This window comes from Ursus arctos, unplaced genomic scaffold (genome assembly GCF_023065955.2).
Source record: "Ursus arctos isolate Adak ecotype North America unplaced genomic scaffold, UrsArc2.0 scaffold_15, whole genome shotgun sequence".
NCBI classification, from domain to species: Eukaryota; Metazoa; Chordata; class Mammalia; order Carnivora; family Ursidae; genus Ursus; species Ursus arctos.
Window position 1 is genome coordinate 51,718,707 of NW_026622819.1, and position 17,340 is coordinate 51,736,046.

Below are 17,340 nucleotides of genomic sequence, written 5' to 3' on the forward strand. Positions count from 1 at the left end.
TAATAATAATCCTTTAAAGTATGAGGTAAAGTGATTTACATTGTAGCTTGGATAATATATAAGGTAGTAGAAGAAACAGTGATTTGGAGTTTTTCTAATTGTACATCTGCCTTAAATGAGTTGTGTGATTGCTGACAAACACTTGTCTTGAAATTGAGGAGGCTGGGATAAATCTTTAAGTATGCTTTCAGCTCTAATGTTCTATGATGTTCATGAAATAATACCCATTATTGCCAGTCACTGTTAACTTTTTCTTTTTTTCCATCTGAAAGTGGAGAATGGTATATGTATGCCTTGACAAACTTTCAAATATCATAAAATCTTTGATCTGTCACTTAAAAAGAACAGAACACTGATAAAAAATGCCAGCTTTTCTGTAAATTCTCCTGGAATAAAACCCCTAGGTCCTAAATAGAACATGTTATATTAGAAGAAAGTCAGGTTTTATCTTTTGCCCCCATATTTCACCTCTGTTCCCCCTTGTCTTCATGTACAAGGTACGGGAGAAAGGAACTAATATTTGACTAGGATGGAGTTGCTCTCAGGGTGACCTTGGAAGTTACATACTGAAGGTGCAGAGCCATGCTCCTTGGTTTTCTGAATGACTGTATGATGTGTGACCTCTCTTGCCACTCCACACATCCTCAGTCCCCACCCATGATTTGGATCTGCCATGGACAGTTATATGAGCATGAAATAATCTTCTGTTGTGTTGCGCTGCTAGGCATTTGGTTTAATTTCCTACTGCAGCCTAATACAAAGTGTTTTGTCTTTTGGAAGGGGATAATACTGGTTCAACATCACAGACTACAGCTGTATGTGTTGGCACACACTGTGTTTGTTTTATTTTTATTGAATTTCTTGCCAATTAATTTTACATAAAATCCCGATTTCCGGCTTTTCTTAAAGAATTAGAAGAATTTGGCATTTTTTTGGCAAAATTAGAAGAACTGACAATGTTGAGACTTTACTTCCCCATAAAGGTAGTTTTCTGGAGCAAAGTAGCAGTTGCCCCTCTGGATGCCCCTATGTGCCTGAGCTCTCAAGTTTTCTACAATTCCCACCATTGTTTTATACTCCCTGACCTGGCTGGCTTCACTCATTATTGATTTTTCTTGACCTCTGTATTTGGATTTATATCCCTGATCTAAAGGATGAGCCACCCCACCAAATGCTCAGAGGTTGGCACTAAAACGTAGTGACCATGAATACAAAAACTTGGGAACCTGCCTCACTTAGAAATAGATTCTGTTGTGGTATTTTAGAAGTTACATATGTAAATCATGGTGGTTGGGGGAAAAAAACAGTCCTAATGCTCAGAAGCAGCTACTTAAAGAATTTGGTGTGGGTCCTTTCCCAGAATTTTCTGTCAGAGAATTTGAAAATGGGAAATGTGAGTGAGTGATAAAGAAATTTGTGGTCCCAGCCAGGCTAAATCTTAGCAATCTGCCTCATGCTGCAGGCAGGACAAAAGTCAAGGTGTGTGGTGGGCCTTCACTGAGAGGGAATTTCTATCGCATGATTACATAGCAGGGACAAGTGCCAAGCAGCATGTGTTAACTTCTGTACTTCTCCTGTGTGAAGGAAAATAACGCTCTGTCCTGCTGCTCCTGGCACACTGAGCTTCAGTTCTTCTTAATTTAAATCCTCTTAAATGTTTGGAGAAAAGACTGTGGAAACCTTCAGTCATTTGCCATCAAGAGTATCATGATGGTAGGGAAGCACTAGGAGAAGGGCCCCTTGGGCATACCACCTTTCTACCCAGCTGCCTGCAAGGAACATTTACTTTTTCTCAAACTGAGAGAGCATCCAAATAGTAGTGGAGGGGGCAGTGGAGATTTTTCAGAAGAGGCAGCAAAAGACAATAACCTTATATATGTTCTGTTATTGTTTAGATACGATCTTCTAGTCAGGAAGTACTCAGAATTCTGCCTTCCCTGCGTTTGTCCTGTTTCCTTGTCACCTAGACCACTCTACGGCACAATTCCGAGTCTCCCTGTCCAGCCTGGCTGTGGGGCTGCTCCCTTGAGCTGTACCACAGAATATCCTGCCAAGCCCACAGTATACTTTGTGTTTGTGTGCACTTCTCACTTATTACTCTCTAAATTCAATTAGTACCCCTATGCCATGGGAAGCCAGTGTGCTCTGTGAGAGCAAGAAAGAAACAGCCCCTGAGCTTGTCTGTGATTCTGTTTCGGCATATTCATGGAGTCCTTACCTCCTTCCCAATTTAAATTCAGTCCACAGTGAGGGTCACAAATCAGCAGTTGTTAGAATGTATTATGAAGAAATAAACATTTATCAAATTGCTTTTCGAGAAGGTGAATAATTTAGCAAAAGAAAAAAATACCACCACCATCACAACAAACTTGTGCTGCTGCTGACTGACAATTTATTTTATTCCTCTGAGATGCTAGGAACTGAAGCATGCTGAGTGAATATTGATTAGCTGGATGCAGATAAATGAATTCTTTATAATTCTTGGGTTACTAACTTGTTGCCAATTAAGAGCCAAAAATACCATTTAAATGCTCCCACAGTAGTAGTACAGACCCCAGGATTTGCTGATGACCAGTGTTGCTGGCTTGTTATTGCCAGCTTGCTCTTTAATCACCATAGAACCACGAGTTTTTGCTGGAGTACTCAAGAGAGGCTTTTCTCTTTAGTCCGTTAGTGTGAAGCTGGATTCCTTCCTGGGGAATGTTTTTCCAAATATGTATTATTATTATCTTGCTTAATTTTTGTTGAGTGCTTGAACTGGGTAGGTACCATAGGATCCCTTTTCTATAACTGACCTAATTTGGTCCTCTTAACAACCGTGTATGGTAGATTTCATTATTTTCTTTTTACTCATTGGGAAACTGATGCTCAGAGAGGGAAATTCACCTGCCCAGGGTCACTCAGCCTGTTAGTGGCAAAGCAAAGGCTTGTATATAGCTCATTCTAATTGCATAATTGCTCATACAACTGTATTCCCTATTATTTAAAATATGAGCCACTCATGACTGGCTGTAAAACTATCTTCAATGAAAGTTCATGAATTAGTGAGTCCATAACAGCATCTCTCTTTTCAACAAATGGGAAATAAGTAGGACTTTTTCTAAACCTAGACAGAATCAGTAGCCTCTAGAAATTCACATAGGGAGACGTTCACATGTGAACAGAACCAGGCTGCTTATTTAACATTACATCTAACTCACAGGTTGCACATTAAGCACCTACTATGAACTCATTCACACATGAGGGTGAAGGCAGGACATTCAGAGGTTATTGGCATTGGCATCAGTTGCACAGTGTTGAAATTGGAATATAGAATCCATCACTTATTAGATATCTAACTTTGGATAAGTATCCTCAACTGCCAGCCCAAGTCTCCTGAAGTAAGTGGAATTGATGGTACTGACTTGCCAGATATTTGCCTATTTGCTCTCAGAGGCATTTTTCAACCTTCCACTGCTCTGCCCAGAATCATAGTGGGGCCTGACCCCTGCAAGCTCCTTTGTTAGCTGGCTTGTTCTGGGGTTGGCCTGTGGGAAGCACTGGTGGGAGAGCAGAGGTTTGGAGGAAGGGAGAAGCGAGAGTGTTTCTACCTCTGTCTGCTTCCTGGAGTCCCTCTAGCAGCTGCTCTTCTCTTCCAGGGCTCCAGCTCCTCCATGACAAGTCAGTAATGGCTTCAGCTTCCATCAGTGGTATGGACTCTAGTGATATGCCTTCTTCCTTGTCCCTCCAGCCCTAAGGTAACAGCTTCCTGTTTTGGCTAAATTCTTGGTAGCTTTCACATCCCGGTTAGGCTTTGTAACTCTCTTACCACCTTTGTAACTGATTTTCTATGTCAAATACACTTGGTTTGAAACACCTAGAGTGGTTTCTGATTTCCTAACTAGACTGTGACTAATAAATCCACTTTTTAGCATTTCTAGGATTAAGAATGCATTTGAAGCACCTAACATATAAGAGATGCTCAGTAAGCCTCAGAATGCTTAGGGATACAGAGATAGTAAGGAAGGTAAAAAAAATAAAAGAATTAAGACAAAGGAGATTTGTAACTGAGATAGTAGAAAGTGCTTTAGGTGAGAGCCTGGACACTGGCTTTAATTTTTGCCTCTGGGTTTAGCCATCTGTGAGAGATTAAGGCCTTAGCTTACCTACCTGTTCAGTAAGACATCTGGAAAATAAAGGATTTCTCAGCGACAAAAAGATAGTCAGATGAGGATAAAGGGTAAAGATCAGGAAGAACTTCATGAAGGAGGGGCAATTTGTCTGAGTCCTGAAGGATGACTAACCCAGAGGCACAGCCGGACTTGAAAGCTGGTCAGTGTATAAACATTCTAGATAGAGATCTTCCTTTGGTGTTTTGACTTATTTTAATGTCGTGAGATGTATTTGTATAAAAAACTCCAAACAACTCGCAAGTTAGGAGATTGGCCTAGGATAGTTGTTTGGAAAACTCTTCCAGTATTATCTTGGATGAATTAAAAATTTTGGTATTTGCAGTGGCCGTAGGCTGAGGAAATATTTATGTGGGTGCAGAACATTTTTGCATCTGCAAGTGAAACCTGTCGGGTGTTGGATGCTGGTGTTTCCCCCTGTGGGCTTTCTCTCATGGTGTTAATGAGGAAGGAGTTAAGTTAGAATGAGTGGGACTGAAGAAATGAGAACACACATTTCCAAAGAGCTGTTGCACTTTTCCATTTGAGCTTCCACTGCCAGATAACTTGGCAGGCACCAGCAACAGCTACCGCAGGACTAGAAAGTTACATGAATACCAGAGGGAAAAAACTGATTTGCTCACTAGGAGGCTCTATTAAGTGAACATCTGTTAACTGTAAAAATCCCATGCACCAAATGGGAAAATATAATGAAATTCAGAGCTTTTGAGCAAATTAAAATCATAAAATACCAGTGTGTAGAAATCACTGTGTGTTTCACTATTCTGAAATTTACATGGAAACTTGGAACAAGGCAAAACAAAGCGGAAACACTTAAGATTATTTACTGTGGGTATAGAATAGAGCTATCCTTTACTTTGGAAGAAAGCTGGCATTTGGGGGAAAATGTGCTCCATGAGGAAGTTCGTATGAAAAGCTCCCCAGTTGATAACTGTTGACACAATAAAAGATTGTGGCTCTGCAGAAGGAGGGTTCTTGTCAGAACAAGGAAAGTCTGGGACTCGGCTCTATCTTTTGCAGAGTTGGGGGCTGTTAGAGATTTGTGCCGTCCATATGCTACTGAAATCCTAAAGGAGGAAAGGGAAGGAGCAGGGAATGTGTGGTTTTTCCATATGGTTTATGCCCAAGAGAAATGCATTAGTAATGTGGTGTATGGAGGGGAATTATGTTTAAAATGCTCATACCCTTTGGTGCATTGAATACAAAGAACAATGGCAGGGCAGCCTTCAGATTGGGATTTTTGTGCACGCTCACAGTTGTGGAAATTCCATTAGCTGTTTCCTTGGTTGTTTTGAATTGCAACCATCCTAGACTAGGTAACAAGAGAAAAACACAGGTTAAATAGAACAGATCTATGTCGAAGATAGTGTGAGGTCAGTTTAATTTCAATACTACATAAATCCCTGTGGCCACTTGGGCGTTTGTTATATTAATGGCTTTGAACATTTTAGCAGTGGCTTTGGAGTTATTTAATCTTGTGATTATCTTTGCTGATTTCCTGTGGGAGCAAAGGAGGGGTAGGGAGTTAACAAGGGGATGTGAAGCATAACAAAGGGGTCAAAGGTACGTAGCACAAGAGAAAAATTTTGATTATTGTCAGGTGCATATAAATGGAATGGGCTTCTGGAAAGATGTGCTTTGCCCCACGTTTTGCTAAGCTTTAATTGGAGACCTAGCTTCCCTAATTGTGTGGTGAGGTCTAGTTACTGTAGTTAAGAGGGAAGCTGTATATCAGAGGGCAGAGGGTAAAGCTTTTAAATAAGGCTTCTTTCCCAAATGCCTAAGCAAGAAATTGGAACAGAAATATACTGTAGAGCTAAAAAGTCTTAAAGTGCCTCTTAAATCTTTACTACAATTACCATAATATAGAATAATAGAGCCGATACTATTTTTAAAAGCTTTTGAAGGTTGCAAGTAGCAGCCATAAATTGTGGGTTGCAGAAAATCTGTAACTCTAGTTTTTCAGAGGCTTTTTATTTTAATGCAAGAGAAAAGGTTTTAATAAAACCAGAGAGAACTAATAGGAGACATTGGGAGGTAATGGGAATGTCTACTTAGCTCTAGAAGTGCAAAGGAGTCTAAATGATTGGCGAGTGTGTGCTTATTTAAAAAAAAAATTAGATTCTCTTTCATGGCCACATTTGGGGACATTCAGGTAAGTTTGATTTATTAAGTCAACAACATGGAGGTAGCCAAGCATGAGAGCAAGAAATAATCTGACACTAGCTGAGATGTAAGTAGTTTGGAGAAAATGAGGCAGATATTCTGGCTCCTTTTGTGAAGGAAAGCACAAAATGCCATTAGGATACTTTGCCATAAAGAGAAACTGAGTACCAGTGACCTGACTGGCCTGGAGAAAATAGTTTCCAAGTCTGTTGAGGTTTGTTATGGGTGGGAGTTCTGAAAGAAAAACTTTTAGTCATGATAGGATGTTTACAGATGCCTTCCGTCCCCTACACATTTCTACAAATAGAAGAAATAAGGGAGGAAATAAAGAAACTTCACACAATACATTGTTCTGCCTCTGTATTTTTTGCTGTCTATACAGCAAGTTGAACTGATAAGACACCAGTTGAGGCTTCATCTACCAAATTTCCTTAACAAACTCATTTGCCATTAATAACATTGTTCTCTCAACTGTCAACTTATCATTGACTTTTAGTTGATGTATTATGGATACATCAAGCATTAATCATTGATATTGGAAGGGAATGGTGTTCTTGATTAGTATCTAATTGTGATACATAGTGGTGGTGCTGGTGGTCCTGCTGGTGCTGGTTACGATGATGGTGGTGGTTGGGGGGGTACCCACTCAAAGCATTTCAGGTAGCAGTAGATATTAATTTACCTGAAAAAAGTGACTTCTAAGTGGAGTTTTGTTGGATGAGTTGGATAGGGATGAAAGGGAGGTGGGGAGAGGGTGATAAGAAGGAGGAAGGGTGAAGGGCTAAGGTATGGCATGTGTGGTTGGGAAAAGAAACATTTGAGGCAGAAAGGTTAGAGAAATCAGACATAATGGTGGTGAACTGATGCCCAGGAAGGTACCCGATACCCAGGATCTTTTAATAAATATTTACTGGAAGAGTTGATACCTGGCCACTTGTTGGCTTTTAATTACTAAATATAGTAATCAGAAGCATCTCAGTTTCATCCAAGTTCTGCCTTTTTCATTTTTACTGATAATGTTAAAGTATACATATGTTTCTTTCTTTTACTCATGCAATTCTTTATCCACGTATTTTTTCCCCAACCATCTTTTTAGACAGTGCCAGTACTATCTTCTCCACAGAGCTTTCCCTGGTATTCCCTATAGGATGTAAATAGTCTCTCTTCTTCTATGATGGACTCTTGGTACCATTCATGCATTTTTTTTCTCTTATGATCTTGTTAGTGCAGTTATTTATGATTCTCTCTTTTCCCTTTTGTGATTTTAGTCTCTTTGAGAGAAAATAATTGAATTTCCTTTTATTTCTTCAACTACCTAGTACAAGATGGAAGCTTAATATATATTTATTTAAGTGAATAAACAATTAGTAATTAGATCTCATCAAAGGATCTTGTGGTGTAAGGAGGGTCCCTGTTTTTTTTCCTGTTTTCTCTTGTTTCTGTTAATTTCATGCTAATGTTTTAAAAAAAAGCACATCAGTAACTCACTCATCTAACATGTATTTAGTGAACGTCTTCTGTGTGTCTGTGCTGAGATACAAAGATGAGTAAGACGTGGTCTGTGGTCTCTAGGGTCCCACATTTAAACAAGAGCAGAAAGAGGGACACTTAATAATTATGATGAGAAGCACTAAAAAAAAGAGACATGTACAGTGTGTTTTCAGAAGACAGAGAAAGGACTAAGCCTGTCTAGGGAAGATATCATAGCAGATGCACAGGTATTTGTGACTATTTCTGTATTATCCCTTTATTCACAAACTCCAAAGTTAAAGGGCAGACGGTATTTTTAATCAAACTCTTAATACGACTTTGATTTTAGATACATTTGTTTTGATCTCTTTCAAATCTATACTTTCTTTAATTATGATAATAAATTACATAGAAAATTCAGAAAATAAAATTTTAATGGACTAAATTACTGAATGCTGCTTGAAAATAATTCTAACATTTTGACATTCTTTTTCCCTCTCTCTCTTTTCTCTCTCTCATTTATAGGCATATGTAAATAGTCCTATATACTTAAAATTAAATTTTGATCATATTACATACATTTTTTATATCCTTATCCCCACCCCCATTTCAGTTCTATGACACTGCAGATAACATGTCTGTAAATTTGGACAATATCAATTTTATTCCAAAAGCTTAGATATATGAAAAACATTGCATTTTTTATTTCGTTTTCTTAATTTTTTTAATCTGTAAATTTGTAAAAGTAGAGAACAATGAACTCCTGTGTACCATTCCACCCAGCTCCAGTAAACATCAAATAGTGTCCAGTGTAATTTCATTTATACCTGTATATCCTCTTCATGCCCTCCCTGAACACATTTGCATACACCATGGATATTTTAGTGTGGATCTGATTCCTTTATATCATTAAATATTCAGTTAGTGCAAATTTTTTTATTATAGTTAATCTGTTAAAATCAGAATATAAATAAAATCCACACATTTAATTTGGTTGATATGTTCTTAAGTCTCTTTATTTTCTTCATATTTATTTGGATAAGGAAATGTATTGTTTTGTAGAATTTCCCTCATCCTGGATTTTGCTGATTGCAACCATTAAGCTTCATTTAATATGCTCCTCTGTCCCTTGTATTTCTTATAAATTTATTTTGCATTTAGAAGTTTGACCTGATTCAGGTTTTTATTTTATTTTTTGGCAAAAATACATATTAGGTGGTTTGTGTACTTTTATCAGGAGACAAATAATACAAGTTGTTTGTCTTTTGTGATGTTAGCAACTTAGATAATCATTGCCTACATCTGTTATTAGGGATTTACCAAATGGTGATATTCTTTATTTTTCTCTGAAGATGCCATTCCATTGTCTTTCTGCTTGCATAGTTTCTGATGAGAAGTCTTTTATATTTATTACTTTTTTCTCCTGTGTATATAAAATGTCCTTATTTTTCTCTCTCTGGCTGCTTTTAAGATTTTCTCTTTATCGCATTTTTTTTTCTTCCTTAAAAGCAGTTCAATTATTATGTGTATTGATGTGGTATTCTTTGTATTTATCCTGCTTGAATTTGGTTGATCTTTTTAGATCTGTGGGTTGAAAGTTTTCATCAAATTTGAAAATTTGCGGCCATTATTCTTCAAATGCTTTTTCTGTCTCTGCCTCTGTTCTTCTGCTTGTTATTTTCCTACGGTTTACTGTGGTTCCGGTTTGTTGTTGTTGTTTTGTGTGCTTTTTTTTTCCTCTTTGTGCTTTGTTTTGACACATTTTCTTGCTATGCTTTCAGGTTCCTTGATCCTTTCTTTTGCAGAATGCAGTTTCTAAGACTTCCCAGGGAATTTTTCATTTCAGATATTGTATTTTTCATGTTTAGAAGTTCCATGCAGATTTTGTATCATCTATTTCTCATTATGTTAGTGGTTTCCTATAAATACCTGAACATAGTTATATTAGCTGATTTAGTGTATTTGTCTACTAGTTACATCATCTGTGTCATTGTTGAGGATTAAAAAAATTTTCTTTTGACTAATTTTTCTTCTGGTTTTAGGTAACATCATTGCCAGGGCAGAATGAGTTATTTATTTTGTTTTGTCTTCCATGGGGATAGGGCTTATCTGTCTTGTTCATGGCCTATATTTCCAGCACCTGGAACAGGGTTTAACTAAGATTACCCATCATGTCAGTGGCAGAGCTGAGTTGAAAATTCAGTCTGAGTTCCTTGGGTGGGTAAAAACTGAGATGCATATATAGTGAACAAAGACTTGCAGTACTCACTTCTTACTTTGGTATGAGAAAACTTTTCTTATTTCTTTGCCCCTTTAATTTCATTTTCTCCTTCCCTTCCTACACCTAGCATCATGTCTTCTGTGAATCTACCATCCATAAAAAGAACTTCAGACTTGGGCTTCTTTTGCTTTTTACCCTGAAAAATACCTGAGGTAAAGAAGCAGATGATAGCCTGGCCATTACTTAAAATTTGGGGAAGGTGGTGGAAATATAGAAAGACCAAATTGAATGAACATTTCTAGAAATTATTCTGACACATCCCTGCCTATATCCTCCCCACCCCCCACCCCCCGGTTCTTCAGTATGAAGTACTAGAAATGGAATTATAAAGTCAGAGGGTATATACTTTGAAGTGCTCTTGTAGCATCTTGCCAAACTACTAGCATATGGGGAATTTTTGAGTTGAATACTACCCGGATTTTCCAGCCAAAAATGAAATGGAGAGTTCTACAGCGCAATGACTGTTCCCTTTATTTCCTTCCTTAAGTCTGTCCATTCAACAACAAGTGCTCTGTCAGCATCTAAAAACTCTGCATGTTGCCCTGTTTTCTAATACAAAATTACACTTGCTTTTTGGGTTCCAGTAGCATCCATTCTTCACTGATCTTCACTGATCTTCCAGTCAATCAAGCAGTTCAACGAGTAGCTCAGAGGACATGATATAAAAAGCAGAAAAGAGGCATCTGTTTGTACATTTACTAGACTAACCCATTTCAGTCTTCTTAATAATTTCTTTGTTTCTATTCCAAAGCAGTATTGTGATGTGAGTGTATTAAATTAGGTACAGAAGCACCTTGTTATTTATAGGAATACAACACGTTAAAGGCAGGAGAAAAAAGAAGCCAAAGACAAGAAAAATGAAAAGATGTTAGTATTGTTTTCTTTTTCTTGATACTGGAATTGTATTTAGGATAGGTTTCTGTATAGGGTAGCATTTAATCACTGGTCAAGCAGATGCTTTCTTTATTTTACATCTTTCCCAATTTTAATAATTAAATGTCTAATAATAAAAGTGTAATATGACATTGGTTATTGAAAATTTCACTGAATAGGGGATGGTTTCTTTATTATAACTGATTTGTATGTATTAAGGGTAAAATATAAAACTAGAACCCCAGATGGCTTAATAATAATATTTTAGGTTACTCCCTACATCTGTTTTTTTTTCTTCTTTCATCTTTGATTAAGTAATTGTAAACTTCGCTCTTGGAGTCTTCTGAACTTTAAACATCCAACTCATCTTCAACTTTTTAGTTTTTCTTCTAATTACTATGCATCATGTTTCTTCCATAATACCTATATTAGTTTCCTGTTATTGCTGTAACAAATTACTATGGACTTAGTGGCTTAAAACAACACATATTTATTATGGTTCTGGAGGTTAATGGTCTGAAATTGGTCTTACTGGGATAAAATCAAGATGTTGGCAGTGCTGCATTCCTTCTTGAGGCTCTGAAGGGAAAATTCATTTTCTTGCTTTTCCATCTCCTAGAGGCTTCCTGCATTCCTTGATTCACGGCTCCTTCCATCTTCAGAGCCAGCAGTGCGTGATTGTGTCTTTCTCATAGTGTATCACGTTGCCACAGATTCTTCTTCCTCCCTCTTCCACATTTAAGAACACTTATGATTATATTGGGCCCAGAAAGATAATCCATATTACGATCTTTATTTTAAAGTCACCTGGTTAGCAGGCAAAGACCCCCTCAAAAAGGAGAATTACAGACCGATTTCCCTAATGAATATGGACGCCAAAATCCTCAACAAGATACTTGCTAATAGAATCCAACAGTACATTAAAAGGATTATCCATCACGATCAAGTGGGATTCATACCTGGGATGCAAGCGTGGTTCAATATCCGCAAATCAATCAGCGTGATACATCATATCAACAAGAAAAGACTCAGGAACCATATGATCCTCTCAATCGATGCTGAAAAAGCATTTGACAAAATACAGCATCCTTTCCTGATTAAAACCCTTCAGAGTGTAGGAATAGAAGGTACATTTCTCAATCTCATAAAAGCCATCTATGAAAAGCCTACTGCAAATATTATTCTCAATGGAGAAAAGCTGGAAGCCTTTCCCTTAAGATCAGGAACTCGACAAGGATGCCCACTCTCGCCACTATTATTCAACATAGTACTAGAAGTCCTTGCAACAGCAATCAGACGACAAAAAGGGATCAAAGGTATTCAAATTGGCAAAGAAGAAGTCAAAATGTGTCTCTTTGCAGATGACATGATACTCTATATGGAAAACCCAAAAGAAGCAACTCCCAAATTATTAGAAGTTATAGAGCAATTCAGTAACGTGGCAGGATACAAAATAAATGCTCAGAAATCAGTTGCATTTCTATACACGAATAACGAGACCGAAGAAAGAGAAATTAGGGAATCCATCCCATTTACAATAGCACCAAAAACCATACGTTACCTTGGAATTAACTCAACCAGAGACGTAAAGGACCTATATTCTAGAAACTATAAATCACTCTTGAAAGACATTGAGGAAGACATAAAAAGATGGAAAGATATTCCATGCTCATGGATCGGAAGAATTAACATAGTTAAAATGTCCATGCTACCCAGAGCAATCTACACTTTCAATGCTATCCCGATCAAAATACCAAGGACATTTTTCAAAGAACTGGAACAAACAGTCCTTAAATTTGTATGGAAACAGAAAAGGCCCCGAATCTCCAAGGAACTGTTGAAAAGGAAAAACAAAGCTGGGGGCATCACAATGCTGGATTTCGAGCTGTACTACAAAGCTGTGATCACAAAGACAGCATGGTACTGGCACAAAAACAGACACATAGACCAATGGAACAGAATAGAGAGCCCAGAAATGGACCCTCGGCTCTTTGGGCAACTAATATTTGATAAAGCAGGAAAAAACATCCGGTGGGAAAAAGACAGTCTCTTCAATAAATGGTGCTGGGAAAATTGGACAGCTACATGCAAAAGAATGAAACTTGACCACTATCTCACACCATACACAAAAATAAACTCCAAATGGATGAAAGACCTCGATGTGAGACAGGAATCTATCAAAATTCTAGAGGAGAACATAGGCAACAACCTCTACGACATCGGCCAAAGCAACCTTTTTCATGACACATCCCCAAAGGCAAGAGAAACAAAAGATAAAATGAATTTATGGGACTTCATCAAGATTAAAAGTTTCTGCACAGCCAAGGAAACAGTCAGAAAAACTAAGAGGCAGCCCACGGAATGGGAGAATATATTTGCAAATGACACTACAGATAAAGGACTGGTATCCAAGATCTACAAAGAACTTCTCAAACTCAATACACGAGAAACAAATAAATCAAAAAATGGGCAGAAGATATGAACAAACACTTTTCCAATGAAGACATACAAATGGCTAACAGACACATGAAAAAATGTTCAAAATCATTAGCCATCAAGGAAATTCAAATCAAAACCACACTGAGATACCACCTTACGCCAGTTAGAATGGCAAAAATAGACAAGGCAAGAAACAACAATTGTTGGAGAGGATGTGGAGAAAGGGGATCCCTCCTACATTGTTGGTGGGAATGCAAGTTGGTATAGCCACTCTGGAAAACAGTGTGGAGGTCCCTTAAAAAGTTAAAAATTGAGCTACCCTATGATCCAGCCATTGCACTACTGGGTATTTACCCCAAAGATACAGACGTAGTGAAGAGAAGGGCCATATGCACCCCAATGTTCATAGCAGCAATGTCCACAATAGCTAAATCGTGGAAGGAGCCGAGATGCCCTTCAACAGATGACTGGATTAAGAAGTTGTGGTCCATATATACAATGGAATATTACTCAGCTATCAGAAAGAACGAGTTCTCAACATTTGCTACAACATGGACAGCACTGGAGGAGATAATGCTAATGAAATAAGTCAAGCAGAGAAAGACAACTATCATATGATTTCTCTCATCTATGGAACATAAGAACTAGAATGATCAGTAGGGGAAGAAAGGGATAAAGAAAGGGGGGGGTAATCAGAAGGGGGAATGAAACATGAGAGACTATGGACTATGAGAAACAAACTGAGGACTTCAGAGGGGAGGGGGGTGGGGGAATGGGATAGACCGGTGATGGGTAGTAAGGAGGGCACGTATTGCATGGTGCACTGGGTGTTATACACAACTAATGAATCATCGAGCCTTACATCGGAAACCGGGGATGTACTGTATGGTGACTAACATAATATAATAAAAAATCATTAAAAAAAAAAAAAATAAAGTCACCTGGTTAGCAACTTTTTTTTTTGGTTAACAACTTTAATTCCTCTGCCATGTTAATCCTCTCTGGCCATTTAATATAATATATTCACAGATATTGGGAATTAGGGTATAGACATTTTTTGGGGGGGGGGACATTATTCTGCCTGTCACAATACCTATAATATCCATTTTTCCCTTTATGGATCACAATAGGACTCTTTTATTGCAGGCCCATTTATTAGGATCATTGCAATAGTCTTTGACTTTTTCTTCCATTGGTTTCTCATCTCTAATCTTTGCTAGCATACTGATCTCCATAGACTCTGGTGTACAGTATTATATCTCTCTTCAAAAAGCTTCATTGGCAGCCTTTTCAATAAGGCATGTTGTTTAATTATCCAACCTATCAGTACAAATTTGTGTACGCATTAATATGTTTTTATTTATTTATTTATTTTTAAAAAGATTTTATTTATTTATTTGACAGAGATAGAGACAGCCAGCGAGAGAGGGAACACAAGCAGGGGGAGTGGGAGAGGAATTAGCAGGCTTCCAGCGGAGGAGCCTGATGTGGGGCTCGATCCCAGAACGCTGGGATCACGCCCTGAGCCAAAGGCAGATGCTTAACGACTGAGCCACCCAGGCGCCCCATGTTTTTATTTATTTTTGTGTTCATATGCTATTTTACTAATATTTTATATACTTATAAGAAAATGAAACATTTAAAATTATGTGCAAAAGATGAAATAAACAAGATTTCAAAATATTTTAAAATACTGTTTATGGTACAAAATTTCTCTTCCTCAGTAAAAATTGTTAATATTATCTGTGATAGAAATGTAATGAAATCATGTACCATTAGTTTATGAAAATTTTGGTTTAACACTTTTTTAAAAAAGATTTTATTTATTTATTGGAGAGAGGGAGACAGAAAGAGCACAAGCATGGGGAGGGGCAGGGGGAGAGGGAAAAGCAGACTCCCCGCTGAGCAGGGAGCCCCTACCTGAGGCTCACTCCCAGGACCCTGGGATCATGACCTGAGCCAAAGGCAGACACTTAACAGACTGAGCCACCCAGGTGCCCCTGTTTTAACACTTTGATCTAATATTCATTATCTCAGACTACATCCAGATTATTTTGATACTTGTTATAGATGTTACAACTGAAAAGAGTTGCCTCATAATATACATATAAGAGATTATATTGTTTACTGCACTGTCATGATATTCATTTTTCAATCTGCTCTGTTGTATGAAAGTGTTTTTTACTGAAATTTGACATGTACATTTTTACCATCTTTAACATTAATCAGTTTTTCTTGCAGATTAATTAATCTTGTAAATTAATCCTCAGGCATTTTTGTATTATTAACAAATGGCCATAAACCATCTGAAACTCATTTAGAAGATTCATATACAAACTAGAGAATTCCATTTCTAAATTTAAATGTGTTGATAATAGGTGTTTAAATACATGACTTACTTATGTCATTTGATAACAAAAAATTTAAAAATGGGAATATTCACAAACATTGATGTTCTAAATGTTCTCTCCATAGCTTTTTTCTCTCCTCAAAGAAGTTACTTTCTTTAAAAAAATAAATAATTTGAGAGAGAGGAGAGAGTTGGGGGAGGGGAAGAAGGAGAGGGAAAGAGAGTCTTAAGCGGACTCCATGCTGAGCACAGAGCCCACGGCAGGGCTGGATCTCACAACCCTGAGATCACCACCTGAGCCAAAATCAAGAGCTGGATGCTTAACCAACCTCACCACCCAGGTGCCCTGAAGTTTCTTTCTTATATAAAAATATTTACATTTACCTTGAAGGAACAGATAAAGCACATATGACATTTTAAATCTATTGTCATCATAGAAAAGGCCTGCAAATTTAGAATCAATTTCATTAAAAGAAAAATGTATAATTTATCTTTAATTTGCTAACTCTATAACTTGTTTAAATACTCTCCCTTAAGATAACGAACAACTGAGTGATATATAGGATGTTCCTGATGAGTTCTTTTCTTATTATAAAATATTATAAGAACTCCACTAATTTAAATTATCCACATCCATAGCATCTGAGGGCAGCTTATATAAGCACTGCAAGTGAGGGCAAGATAGACCCTCTCTGTCAAGGTTCCTTTCAAGATTTGTGTCCATTCAACATATGGGTCAAGTAAGAAAGCCATACTGATCTTTGTATTTTAAAAATTAGTTAAGAAATGTAAATAGATTTTTAAAAAGATTTTATTTATTCATTTATTTGAGAGAGAGAAAGCCAGGGGTAAGGGAAGTTGTGGAGGGAGAAGGATAAGGAGACTCTGCTGGGCACAGAGCCCGATGCAGGGCCAAATCCCACAACCGTGAGATCATGACCTGAGTTGAAATCAAGACTAGGACACTTAACTGACTGAGCCACCCAGGCACCCCAAGAAATGTAAATAGGTTTTTTTTTTTATGTTATGTTAGTCACCATACAGTACTTCATTAGTTTTTGATGTAGAGTTCCATGATTCATTATTTGCTTATAACACCCAGTGCTCATTATAATACGTGCCCTCCTTAATACCCATCGTATTCTTCCTACATTCAGTGGTTTTATTATTTTGTAAAACCCAATTTGTAGACCTCTGGCCTAGAGAATAAATCCCATATTCTCTTGTATATAGAGTTCAAAGCCTTCTGAGATTTTACTTCTGTTTGATGGCTCACCTGTAATTCCCTATCCTGTAGATTTTTTCATGTTATTCATTCTGCATAGAGTACTCTTCTCCCTCATTTCCTTGGTTTTTCCTCATCTGGTTCTCAAAATTCCACTCATCGTTCAAGCCATAGGACCTGACCGAATAGCAAATGTTGGTTGAATCAAAGGCCTTCTGTTCATTTCTTTTTGTGTACCTTTCTTAGCTTGTAATTACATATCCATTTATTTGTTGACCTGTTTGTTTGTATTTATGACTAGACCCAAGACCCACAAACGGGGACTGCCACCATTAAATGTGTACCTAGGTCAATGACTAGCATAAAA